At 38.9% G+C, this 14,217-nt stretch overlaps 1 pseudogene; it reads right to left on the bottom strand.

The window, feature by feature from the left end:
* Positions 1–3,337: 3,337 nt before the first annotated feature.
* On the bottom strand, positions 3,338–11,814 carry LOC140944754 (uncharacterized; annotated as a pseudogene).
* Positions 11,815–14,217: the final 2,403 nt, after the last annotated feature.

Below are 14,217 nucleotides of genomic sequence, written 5' to 3'. Positions count from 1 at the left end.
TGGAAGGGCTTACAGTGCAAGCCCTTTGTGTCTCCTAACTTAAGTTTATTTGTTAGCAAACGTTCTAAAAATTATTCAAAGAAAAATGTTGGTGAGTTTTTTGAGACCTAAAAATAGCGCTGTGTTCAAATCGATTTTTCCAAGAGATTCTTCTAGTTATATGTAGTTTCACTTGAATAAATTCTTTTTTTAGGTTATGAGCACTCTCTTTCAAGTAGGTTGAATCAAGAAATGTCCTTTTCTGAAATATCAGTTCAACCCATCATAGTTTAAGTCATCGGCCGGCGAGTTATTTGTTTTTTTTAGGTACCAGCCGGCGTAACAAATAAAAGCTTGCCTAGTAAGGGAGGGGTGGGTTGGTTACTTGTGTAGGTGAATCAGAGAAACTCCCTTTTAGTTACTGCGTCAAGAAACGGAATCATTGACAACAAACAATGCTCTTAATTCAACCGTGACGGTTTTATTCACAGTTGCTGAGGTACAATTTGCCTGCCAATACGGTGAGGAGGGAAGATAGAATGCTGTATTCGCGGGCAAAAATACAAAGAGACAGTAATGCCTGACAAAAATTGAGTAAGCACTTCACTGATGACCACACAGCGTTCATCAACCATATCAATAGTTAAAAAAACCGCACATTTGCCTTACATCAGGTAGGCGATTATTTGATCGGGGGATTTCTTGAGGAGGGAGGGGGGCGTCTGCCAAGTCTTAGTCATTATTTCAATTGATTTGTTTCTTTAAACCTAAGCAAAAGATAATACAAGATATAGATATACAAAGTAAATGAAAAATATAAAATAGCTCAATGAATTGTTAAAGAGATGATGTTTCATTAGTATTGGGCAAGGTACAAGCGTAAAAGTGTCAGTTTTCTAACAATTTTTTAGATGGTTTGTCTCTGATTACTTGCGGAATGCTATTCCAAAAGTATCTTCCAATAACGCAGGGGGAGAATTTTCTGAGATGAGTTCGTAATGGGGATATAACTATTTGATTAGATAATGCACTGAGGGTATTATTGTGATAATGTAGCTCAGATACTAGTGAAACAGGTATATTAGGAAACTTTTCACGGTAGAAATAATCAAAAAAAGCATACATGTGTTCAGTTTAACAATATCAGGAAATTTCAAAAGGCTAAGAGATACGTAGTGTGGAGTTATTGATTCCATTAATTAAAAGGAACATTATTTATAATACGAACCGCTTTGTTTTGTAATTTCACGACTTGAGACAGTGGAGCATTTATTTATAATTATTTCCTCATAGTGTACAAGCATAAGTATGGTAAGGATATATTGTGACGGAAAGTTTTTCCACTTGTGAACGATTTGAACACTCAAAGGGAACTCTGCGCTTTAACTCTCGATTAAGAGGGGGGGGGGGGGGGGACTAGACTCTATTGCAACTCGCTGGCGTGAAAGAGCCTTCACTTCTCTTGTAGACTGCGAGCAGTCCTTCTTCAGTTAGTCAAGTCTAAGCTCGGCAGGACTGGAGAGGCGAATTGGAGGTACGGGATCAAACCACTAACTGGTACAGCAAAGGCAAACTGAACTTTAGTTCCAACAGCGTTTATTCTTGTACACGTAACGTAACTTAGCTCAGAAAATGTAATCCGCGATGTAGTGAGCAATGTAATCAGCTCTGAAATCCTCGATGTAATGGGCAATGTAATCGAAAAATCAGTTCAAAGCAACTTGCTTATATATGATTTGAATAACCATTGAAAACAAAAGAGTACAATAGATATGTAAGCAGAAATCATTTGCTATAGAAGTAAATGAAAATCAAATAAAAGAGATAGTTATAGCTTGTTATTGTTGCTATTTTTAAAAAGGAAAGGTACTGGAACAAAAGCTAGCTACGTTTGCTGTAAGGTCAGCAACACAGCGTTTCTGCACAGTGTATTTTACAAAATATGAATGAAATTGCAAGACCAGCTAGCGTCAGTTCAAATAGGAAGAAACGCGGACTAATTACTAGTTTTCTAGTTTTAAAGCAAAACAAATATATTTCGAATTTGCAAGTCAGCAAAACCTTTCATATTCCAAACTCATCTTTTGCCACTATTTAGCCAACAGACTAAAGAATACATATAAGTATTATCCAATTAAAACGAGGTACATCTGTAAAAAGGTGCAAATGTGAACGGAGGTCGTGCAGAATAAAAAGAAAGCTTAAATTAAAAGATAAACTTAAGTTAGTAGCCATTATTCTGAAAACTAATGATTTTTCCTAAAAGTCAACAATTGAAGTTAAACGTATCCGGTTGAAAAGAGTCAGTGGCAAATAGTTTTGACAGCTGTAAACACTGTTGGCTTTTTCTAGAATTATTACCTTGCGAACACAAAGTAAATGAAACAAAGGACAAAAAAATGGCACGAGCCTTTTTGCGGAGCTAAACCTCTTTATGCAAATTCAGTAGTATGAATTACTAGAAACAACATCAAAGCGAATATTTGATAGCTATATATGAAATTCGAGGCAAATAAAGAATTCATAGAAAATCTCTCCTTACAATATAAGAGAATAATACAAACTAATAAGTGTTGCTTTTGAGACATGATGCTTTCACTTAACCATTATATCTATATTTTTTAAGTCATTATTACTGACAGAAAAACATTAAAAAGGAGAATCCCGGGAAATGATGAAGACCAAATAAAGCTATACAGTTTTAATTAATATGTGTCCAGAGAATGAGCTTTGGCTCATTCCCAAACAACGACTGGCAATCAAGCCTCCGTTTGAGCCCAGGGGTCATTTCAAAATGGATTTTAAAAATGGATTGAGCATGATCGTCCGCCGGGTGATCGAAGTCTCGTTGTTGACAATAGGAAGCTTAAGCAACAACGACGGCGACGGCTACGAAAACGTCACTGAAAAAGTGAATTTGCTCTCAGTGCCTCAAACCTTATCTCGCGTATTCCATGTCAAATGATGGCAATTCTTTTTGGAGTTGACTCAAGGACTGTATGAAAGTTCAGGGAAAAAAAGGGGTACAAAAGAGCCTGATGCACGTGCAAAGTTGTTGTTTTGCCAATCTAAACACACTGCTTTTTTGCCGTTCTCGTTGCCGTCGCAGTACACATCAAACATCAGTCTTCAAAGATTATCTGCGGGCAGCAAACTATAAGGAGCAATGGAGGCTGACTTTGCCAATGATTTTAATCTTAGTTTCTCACAGTGTCTTTCATTTCTAATGTATTATGGTTAAGTGTAATTCAATCTAGAAATAGTATATTTTTTATCCACATAAACGAACAGGATCTAGAGTTTAGTTAACCTAGCTTTCGTTTGGCACCAAGGTTAATAAACCCAGATAAGTTTCTTCTTACAGCACCAAAATATATCCCATTGCCTTAATATGCTTGTCGCCATTATCTGGAGCGCCTGTGGCCGCGTTTCCACATGAGCTGGTCTGAACAGGATATCCTCCAGTACCAAATCCAATTCTAGAGTCACAAGAGGTGCATGCGTCTTCGTTGTTACTAATAATACCGATTCTTGCTTTGGAAGAGTGAGGAGCAGTACCAACAGCATTGAACCCTTCCTTGTTACAGTTGTGCTGCAAGGATGCCTTAGAACCAATCAGTGACTTCCACGTGTCACGACCCAGTGAGGTTTTGCGGTATTACCCATCAGCGATCAGAGAGAACAAGGAGTTCGCCTGCTTGTTGATGACAATAAACCTGATCTTTTGGTCGATCTTTATGCCGAGGCAGATCTTGGAGAAGGATGTGTTCCAGTAGGAGGGCAGTTTAGTCTCTCGTGAGTCAAACCCAGTCTTCCCTCCGTCAAGGTTGAAGGTTTCTTTGTTTCTCCAAACGGCTGTTTCGTAATGAAATGTTTGCTATTGTAAAAAGAAGGAAGAAATAGAAAAAATGTCCTTTAAAAAGAAAAGATAAAATTAAGGTTTCGTTTTTCTTCTATAGACAACATCCTTACCGGAGAAGAAGAAAAAAAGATTTTGCAATGAAAGATCCATTGCAATGAAAAGAATATCTGCAACGTCCTCGCCTCCTTTTTGATCGTTTCTTGCCTTGTAAGGGCAAAAACGATCAACGTGAAACAACAGCTTTCACGCGCGGGAAATTTCAACATTTCCGGTAACTTCTTTCCGATAACGTTTGAATTTTCGGCGCCACCGAAGTAAGGAGCAATTTCAACCCAAGGGGTTGGTACGAGCTACAGTAGTCAGGACGAAACATACGACGCAGTGGTGGTAGTTTGAGGTAAGTGCTGAACAGACGAGTTTACCGGCCAGTTGCATCCTTGTGTTTTATTTCGACCTTAGCCTAGTGGCAGCAACTTTTACGCAAAACATGCTCATGTTGCTCGTTAATGATTACTGTAAGGAACTAAAATATGGGCTCGAATAGAAGCGGCTGAAAACTTAATTCAGTTTTGATTGATCGCATACGCTTTGGTTGTGATTTTTTATACACTAGTTACTCTGTTTCCGAGTTGGCAACATTCAAATTTCATGCTAGAGAACTTTGAATCTACGTGCAAGTGGGGTTTTATATTTTACAGTCATTCGTTAGAACACGGACTGACTTACTAGAATTAAACTCACACATTATTCATGTATTGAAAAGCGTAATAAACAACACAAGGTGTTCTTAATACTCAAATCTTTCAGATCCAGGGACTTAGCATGTACGCGCGAGAAGAAAAGTTAGAGCGCCGAAGGCGCTTCAAATCTGGAGTACTGGGGTTATGCTCCCCTAGAAAATTTTGCAATTTGATGTCATTAGTATGAAATTTCAGTCACCGAGGTGCAGACGTTCTTCCTGATGAAACGTCCCTAGCGACGAGGAGCAAGGAGAAACGGCTGTATTCGCAGGCTAGGATAATTGAAAATTACGGCTAACAGAGGCAAACCTGTATTTAATTAATTATTAATAACACATTTTTTTCGCAAAACTAAGGGAAAACGTACACAAATGTCTTACCTTGTTGCCGTCCATTTTCATGACCGGTGTCCATCCTCCATCCCCGCATCCAAAATTTCCAAAGTGACAGAGAACTGAAACTAGTTTGGAGTCAAGGAGGAGAGTGACCAACTGAGTCACGTTCAACCTGTACAAAATGAAATCTCATTTTAGTTTTTCCAGCTCCTAACTGTAGGAGAGAAAAAATGGAATGTACCTTAACTGGTTGTAAAAAAAAAGGTTCGCTTTTTCTTTTTCAAAAATAAATGAATCAATGGAATTCAAAACAATCTCAGTTAAATCTAAATTTCTCAAGTTCCCCATCATGTTACTAGGAGTTACTACACGATTAATGTACTTTGGACTGATATAATTTCACCTCCAGCACAGGTTGATATTTATTTTGCTTTATGATACCAAGCTGTTCTGTTCTTCAACTAATTTTAATAAAGTGTATTTGAATAAAGTGTTTTGTAGGAATTAAATTCGGACATCGAAGATGGCTAAACAGCGTAGCAGAAGTTCAGAAAAAAGAGCAAAGGGGCGACCGAAAAACCGCGAAAATCGTGCGCATGATGTTTTTCCCATCTGACGTCAAAGGACCCCTATTTTACCCGCCAGCTACCTGTATGACTTGGATTGGTTGTTTTTGAAAACTACTCAGAACATGTTACACAAATATTCAGTAGTCAGTTTTGCATGTTTATTGATGCTCACGTACTTTCTCCAACCCGTTTAATAAGGTCAATTACGGTTAATACGGAGAACGGACACTTTTCTGTGTTCCCAAGTCTTAACATCTCATGTCGTCAACCTCGCTTTATGGAAACTGGTAACCACTGGCTACCTATAGCTGCCAATGCCTATTTCCTTGTCACAATCACGTACTAATTGCATACAATGAACCCTGTTCAAATAATAAGATAATAAGATTTAATAATAATAAGTTAATAAGATTTTGTTACTAAAAAAAGAAACTGCAAAATAGCGCGTAAGTTTGATTTTGATAAGGCAGTCTTTCTTCCCATTGACCCTTGTATGGTCTGAGATCATTTTAAAAATGCCTGTAACAAGCCACCCCACCCCACAACCGCCAAAACGGATGGACTGGTATACGAAAGGAGTATTTTTTCTGCAAAAATGGTATGTGGAAAGGTAAGGACATGGACCTCGGGGCAGGGCTTCCCTATATAAAACTTTCTTGAGTACCCCCTGAGGATAAAATGCCTGCAACAAGCCACTCGAACCCTCAACCATTAGAGATGAATGGAATGGTATACGAAAGGAGTACCTTTTCTGCAAAAACGACAGGCGTAAAAGGTAAGGAGTTGGACCTCAGGGCTGAGCTTCCCTGTAGCAAAACTTTATTAAGGACCTCCCGCGGGAGTTTACGATAATTATCATATATCAGTTTGTAACTCGGGACACAGAAAAGTGTTCGTTTTCCATATTAACAAGGTTAACTTATAAGCACTGAAATATCTGAACTTTTTGTCGGTACAGACGAACCATCCGTTTTATACAGGTGTTCGTATTAAGCGAAAGGGTGGGATTCCACTGCATTTCAGCAACAACTTTTGTGGCTGGAGGGCCTTCAGTGCAGGATGGTGGTGTTCACAGATTATGGTTTTTATTATCTGAACAGTACCAATCATTTGATTTAAAAATTCAACAGTTTTTACGATTTAGGTCTCCAATAACCTTAAGTTTCCAGGGTGGAGAACAAAGACTGAAATAGAGTCCATCAGCCACGATACAAATTCTATCAATTAAGCGATATCGACATTCTCTGCAACACAAATTGTATTCCGTTTTTGAGGCTTGATGAGTGATTTTTTGGATGTTTTTTTGGCTCATAAACACAGTAGTGACTCACTCCGAATGATCCCCCGGACTTTAACTGATCTATCCTCATCAATCAAATTACTATGCATAGGTTTACTCACTTTTCTGTGAGCTGATTATAAACGTCTTGGCATGAGGACTTGGCAACTGAAAAAAAAAGTAGGTCACGTAATAATTCAAAATATAACCTATTTTTTTAAGAAAATGCAAATATTGAACAACATGGCTATCAAAACTCGGTTATCATTTGGTAACATCAATGTTAACGTGCACGTCACTACGCCTTTAAAATGTTCCCAGATAAATTTTAGGATGACATGGACTGGCATAATGTCGCTTCTTGTCGCTTCCTCAGTAAAGGTTAATCTCCTGAATGTGCAGCACTGTTTCTTTAGGGCCTTAATGTTTGGATTGGGCCGGTGAGTCAGTACGCCTTTTTCGGCGTTAATACATTCGACGTCAATTGAAAACCCTTCAACAGCAAGTGAATGTACGGTAACACCGTATACTTCTACGATTTTCCGCATTGTCCCATACATCAATTCTATGCAGCGTTGCTCTTTCCTCGCAAGTTTCAAGTTAAGTTTGGTTATCACATCTGTTGCTCAAGTAGGAACTCCCGGCGCCCGAATCAAACATCACACGCACTTCCTTTTCCCCAACTTTCGCTAGTACTGTTGGATGAAGGGTACTGGCGTGGTTCATGAGTGCACTCATACTCTTGTCAACTCTTGTCAACTCTTGGATTCTGAAATTGATCAAGTGTAGATTTTTCTTGGTCGCATATCGAGGTGTGCAGTAGGTGTGATGTTTCCTGTTACAGTTTTTGCATCCTCTTGACCTGCATTGCGTCACGCCATGACCTCCACCAGTGCAGTTCCAGCACAATCCACTCCTTTGTAATATAGCTGGTCTGGCGGCTATGTCAAGTTTTTTCGTACAGTTAAGTCTGTTATGCTCTTGAGAATTGCAGTACACGCAATTAGGTTTGCGGCCTGGCTTTCCCCAATTGTTTCCGAAAAGCAGCTTTTCGGGCCTTTCCTTTTCTTTTATCCACGGGCGGTCCTTGAAATCTTCCGTCCTCCTTTTGTTGTCTTCGCTGTCTCTCAAGGGGTTTCTCTGCACGTACCTCCGTAAGCTCTCCACGAGTTGTTCCAACCCCCATTCCTCCCAGTCGTCATCCTTTTGAACAATTATTTCTCGCACCGGACCCAGCTTATCCATCAGCGTATACACCATGCTTTGAGCGGACGCTAGCTTCTTCATTGTATTAAGGGTGCGAACTACTCTTGACAGTCTGTTATAGAAATCGTGAATGATCGTGATCTTGTGAATGTTGAGTATGGCCGAAAGTTCCTCCATCTCTTTTATAAGCGCCTTGTGGACTTTGATATCCTTTCCATATGTTTGCTCTAAATCCGCTTCGCCGTATCCATCCTCTGTGTGCGCCAGCCCGAGGATGTCTTCTTTTGGCTTGCCTTTTACTAGTTCCAGAAGGTAATTGGTCTGCTACACAGCCGTTTTTAGTGTCGTCACGCAACGCTCCTCGTTGCGTGACGACACTAAAAACGGCTGTGTAGCAGACTAGAAGGTAATTGAATTTACTTATTTCTGAAATCGCGGCACCATCCACTTCGACCGTAAATTGATTCCAAAATCGTAACCAATCTTTGTAATCGCCGGAAAAGAGCGTTATTGTGTATTTCTGTAATTTCACTGATTGTGGCGCAGTTGTGTTTTTCCCGGCTTTCGCTTCTTCCACACGTTGTAACTGACTTTCTATAAATTCCTTTTCGAATTCCATTTTTTTTCTGTACCTGACTCTTCTTCTCTTTGGTTTTGAAGAAAAATAGCCTCCCCAATTTCCTTTTGTTGATGCAATTTTAGCTTCGTTTGCTCTTCGTTCACCTTGTGTTGAATATACAATTACTTCTCAAGTTCCAATTCTGTTTATTTATGTGCGATTTCCTCCATTTTAGCCTTTAATTGGGACCGGCAAGTTGGTGAGTTATCCGTCGTGAGTTACTGCAGAGAGTTAGCGAGTGGTGAGTTGCAAGATCTTGAATTTTCCAACTCTTGCCGGCAAGATCTTGAATTTTCCAAATCTTGCTGGCAGGATTCTGAATTTTCCAAATCTTGCCGGCAAGATATTGAATTTTCCAAATCTTGTCGGCAATATTTGGAATTTTCTTAATCTTGCCTGCCTGTGGGACATAAGTGAACCAGACACTGAAGCCTTCATCGAACAAGCAAACTTACATCACCCAGCTATCAAATTCACGGCCGAAATATCTGACATTGACACTGTGTTTTTAGGACACGGTTGTATACAAAGGCACAAGATTCAAGGAAAAATCTATCCTTGATGTAAAGACACATTTCACCTCTTGTCACCCGCCGAGTGTTAAAAAGGATTTGTCAAAGGAGAAGCCTTGAAAATCCCTAAAGGACATGCTCGTTAGAGCTAAAATATAAAAGGTTAACACAAGGCTTCACGCCGGTATAGATGTGCGCCCTGTCACCCCTTGCATTTTCTCATGGTACGTTTACCGTTGTTCATGTCGACGCTACAAGAAAAAAGTAGAAGTTATACCCGCCTGGATTCACAAATTACGTCAAATTGCCACGTTTGCAGTAAATGAGAAAATTGCAAGATTTGGAAAATTCCAAATTTTGCCGGCAAGATTTTGAAAGTTCAAGATCTTGCAACTCACACGGGTTAACTCACCACCCTTAACTCACCACTACTTGCTTACCACTTTTCTGAATGGTGAAATGTCTTCTTTGTGATCCATTGTCCATTGTTTGATGTACTCCCGGGGGGGGGGGTACTCCCTTATAAGGGCTTAATGGGGACGTGCGGCCAGCCAGGGTATGTTTTTTGGGATTTTTGTCTTAAACTGGGTATCGAATTTATCATTTTTTGTCTTAATCAGGGTATCGATTTATCAATTTTTGTCTTAAACAGGATAAATGTCTTAAACAGGGTAGGAAAATCAGCGATATTTGTCTTAAACAGGGTCAGGGTATGAGGGGCCGCGCCGCACCTCCCCACCCAGGTATATATCGAGTACCCCTCCCCCCCCCCGGGATGTACTCCAAGTCTTTATCCGTCTCCATCAAGTATTTCGGCGGTCGCATCCTTTTGATTTTTCCAGACGCTTAATCAATTCTCCAATCTGCTCGTAAGTCCCAGAAATATCCTCTGCATTTCCACTCGCTAAAATTTCCGCGATTTCGTCCTGTTTTAAATTTGTCCTCCGTTTGAGCCATGCTGAAGTGAACATATAATTTTTCACTCGCTGCAACGTGTGTTAATTTTAGTACGAAGAAATAACCTTGTGATCCTGTTAAGTCCTAGTGAGTCCTGGCAGGGTCGCCACCTTTCAGTGTGGGGAATCTAATTGCTGGCCCCAATTTCCTGTCACACTGAAGACTCGCGTTGTAGAAATAAACGTATTTAATGCCTATAACATCCTAGAATGTGTAACAATCAACCGAAAAGATCTCAGCTTTTTCCAGAAAAACCTATCTACTTATCACATGATTCGAAATTCGATAGTTAGATCACTTAGCAACATGAAAAATAAAAGTAACGATTTCTTAAAGCCGTAAAACAACACTTCACGCAGTCAAAACATTTCTTACAATCCCAGGTAGTCTATCAAATGGAGAAACTCGCGAATAGTGTTCGCTGGACTACAAGATGGAACACAAGATGGCGAACCAAATATTGAAAATGGCAACAACCATACATGGGACCAGTGTATAGCAGGCTGTTGACACCACTATTCGCTTTTTCAAAAGAACCTAATAACAGGCCAATCCACATTTGATTAGGTTAAGAAATTAATAAAACTAAATGCCAAATGTTACATACTTTTCAAAGAGCAGAAGGTTCATTCAATTGACAATCTGCCAACAGTTTAAGTTTCTTTGTAGCACTGAAATATTTGCCAGATACAGACAATTGCTTCCAACAGTACACCTCTTTCACTATTCTATAGTTATTACAAGGGACAAAAAAAAAAAACTAAGAACTTACCTAGTTCACATTTTTCTCCCCTCCATTGCGGATTGCATGAGCAAGCGAAAGCTTCTTTTTCTTTGTCGAACAAACAAGTACCTCCGTTGAGGCATCCAGCCATCAGACAACCCTTCAGAAAATCACATTTTACTTGGGTAAGCAAAAGTTGTTTTCCATCGACTTCCTGCAGCTTTTTACACTAGCAAATGTTTTAGGGCAAAAACGTTCGAATTCATGTGATCCTTGCAGTGCGTACCAACCTCTCAAGATACTTTTTATGGCGCAGTGCATATCATATCTGTACAATTTATACTTTGAACTTAAAAACCAAAATACAATTTCCATAAAAAAAATTACAAGCTCGACGGACTCTCCTTGAATTTTTGAATTGCACTGCACATTTTTCTTAACTGTAATTTAAAAACAAGTAAACCAATTGAAGACAAGAATAGATAGCCGTCGATAACATTAAAAAATTTATTTATCGCGGATTGAAACTGGTAGCAAAAGGCAGTGAATATAACTGGCTCCAATACAAGACTTATCCCCGCTTTGGATACCATTTTTGATAAATGTATCCTAATAAAACTCAGATTTACTGTTTTTCCAACAGAACAGATGTGTATTGGTTAAAATTTATTTGAACGCAATATTACATCGCGTACGTTGTTGACAAACCTCTCTTCGACTTACCTTAAGAAACATTGAAAACGTTGTGCCGGTATTATCAGTGAGCTTGGAGTCATCATCTACAGTTATTGAAAACTCGTGCTTGTTCAGTTCACAATTGCCTGAGGACTCTTTGAAGTTAGCAGAAGTACACCAAGAATGCCTTAAACAAGCTTGACTGCATGACATTTCATCGGTAGAATCGATTCTATTTACAGCATAGCCATGTAAACGCTTGTTCTCTTGGGCTACTATGTAGGAAGATCTAGATTCTTCTTCGGCTGCCAAAACTGCTCCAAAGAGGAAGCAGAATATGAGTGAGCAAATCATTTTATCCGGCCACCTCTACAATTTTCCAGCTCCGTTTTCATCAACAGGGTGTGTGTGTGACAGAGCGATAAAGGGAAAGTTTTCTCAGGAAGTTTCAGACTTGACTAAAGTCTAGTAAAGTGCTTATTTTATGTATTATTTTAAATGTCAAGCACCAAAAAAATATCAGTTTCTCGCGGTTTTAATCGGATTTCCAATTCTTGGTGTAATCCAAGATGGCGATCATTGTTGGTGACGCGATGGGCCTCCAGCAGCGCCACCACCTGTAAAATGTACCTCATCTTGTTGACAGAGAAGATCAAGGGCTTTCCACTGAAGGAAAAAATCTTTTCAAAACCTCTAAGGAGGGTTCTATCAACCCCCTTCCCCCCTTATACCACGTTAGGGGTATGAATTTGCGTGTACGTCCGAGGGTTAAATTGTAATGCATTCACGAAAAGTTCCAAGTTTTCTGAGAGAATCCACTTTTGAGCACAACACAACTAAATCTAGCCATAAAACGGCCAAATAAGGTAAAAAACTCGGCAAAATATGATTCAGGGGCACCCAACGAGAATATAATTCAAAACCACTTAAACATAGCATTGTTGAACGTATTTTAGTATTTAGACGGTAGATATAGGCATATTTTTATGGGCCCTAAAAATTTTTCATCTGTTCGGATTTCCTAGCTGAAAGTCTAGTGATCCGAAAATTATTAATAGGGATCAAAACTTTCCTTTTCGAAAATTTCAGTCAGAAAAAAGGCTTCCGAAAATTCTAGGTCACCTTTTAAGGGTAAAAATCCGTTAAAAATGTGCAATTATACCATTTTTTAGGTGTTCGAAAATCCTAGGAGAGGCAGGCAAGCAAGACATTTTAAAACAAATGTTCTCAAAATTCTAGATCTGAAATCGTCTTTCGCACAGATATTTTCCGAAAATTGACGTTGTGTGCCCCCGATGATTGTTAGGTTTTATGATTATAATGAACTAGAAGTCGCAAACGTTAGTTACATGTAAGTCAAAACCGAAGCAGGTTGGACAAAATAAGATAAATGAGGACTTGTAGGCGCTCGATGAACACTTATGGATATAAATTAAAACCCGCCAGTTCTATAATAGATAATTTACGACCTTTAAAGTTAAAATCATAATTTTGTGTGCTATTAAAACTGATTAAAAAGGAAAACATAGTTTACATCCACAGTCCTCACTTAGGTCGGGCAAAATTTTAGGAGCTCTTATACATTCTCTCTAACGCACTCACCGGAATTTTTAGTTACCAAGGAAAGTCATAAGTTACATACAAAGCACAAGAAGTCATGTCAGTCTATGTCCTTCTATATAAATAAAAGAAAGTAACCTTCCATTTGCGCAAAAGCCGCATTAGGTATCACAGAAAACAACGGAATGAGGGGCAACGAGCAAAAGTAAAAAGAGAACATCGCTGATTGGTGAAGAGACTGTTGGAGAACTCCGTGAAATTGAGAACCTGACAAACTCTGTAAAACACTGAGTCTTTTTCCAAAGCGATAGGTGTCCTCAAAAACCATCAATTTATATGCAATATTAAATGTTAATTATCTATGAATTCCTTTTCAATTATGTGTGTCGCTTCTAGCAGCCAGGCTAATTAGAACATCAGTCAAACCTGAGTTGTTATGTCTGATCAGCGCGACTGTTGTATTGCATACTTAGTAAGCAATCTTTGGAAGCCGCCGAGAGATGCTTACCATTTACACAAACCACCCAGGTGGAAATCTTGTGCATAGATATAAAACTATTGAAAATGTTCATCCAAAACCATAACGTACCTTGTTTACACCCCAAAATTTGGGACAACCGTTGTTGTTGGAAACAATGGTTATGAGAACGAACTGCTACAAATTATATCCAAATCGGCTGAACAGACTGAAAAGAGTACAAAAATTACTTCCTCTTAAATCTTCTCTGAAGAATGACACAAACAACCGGAATGTCCATTTTTCTCGAGTAAATTGTAAGTCGTATGTGTAACTTATAAGCTCAGTTGGTGTTATTTTTTAGCTCAATTAATTCATTTCTGTCGTTAAAAAGGAAGAGTTAAAAGAGTTTTTAATTTAAGCTCAGTGTTATGACAATACCCAGCTGAATTTTAGCTCTTGCCTATTAACAATATTTGTTTATTCCCCTCGGCGTTAAAAAGAAAGAGTTGATAGAGAAACGCTAATTAAAGAAAGTTGTTTAAAATAATTTATAAGCTCGAGTTTTCGCTATAAATAAACCTGCTTAGAGTTACAGCCATCTGTTTATTTAAAAAGTCAGTTGAAGTGAGTGGTGCAGTTAAAGCCCTGCCTTCACGCAATAAAGACAACAATCGTCCGTATGTGGACCGTCGATGGGCTGCTACATATATTTTCCATTTGGGACAAATACAACTGGCAAC

The sequence above is a fragment of the Porites lutea genome, chromosome 7, assembly GCF_958299795.1.
Source record: "Porites lutea chromosome 7, jaPorLute2.1, whole genome shotgun sequence".
Classification (NCBI taxonomy): Eukaryota; Metazoa; Cnidaria; class Anthozoa; order Scleractinia; family Poritidae; genus Porites; species Porites lutea.
The sequence above is the reverse complement of the archived record's forward strand: the minus strand, read 5'-3'. Positions and strand labels throughout refer to the sequence as shown.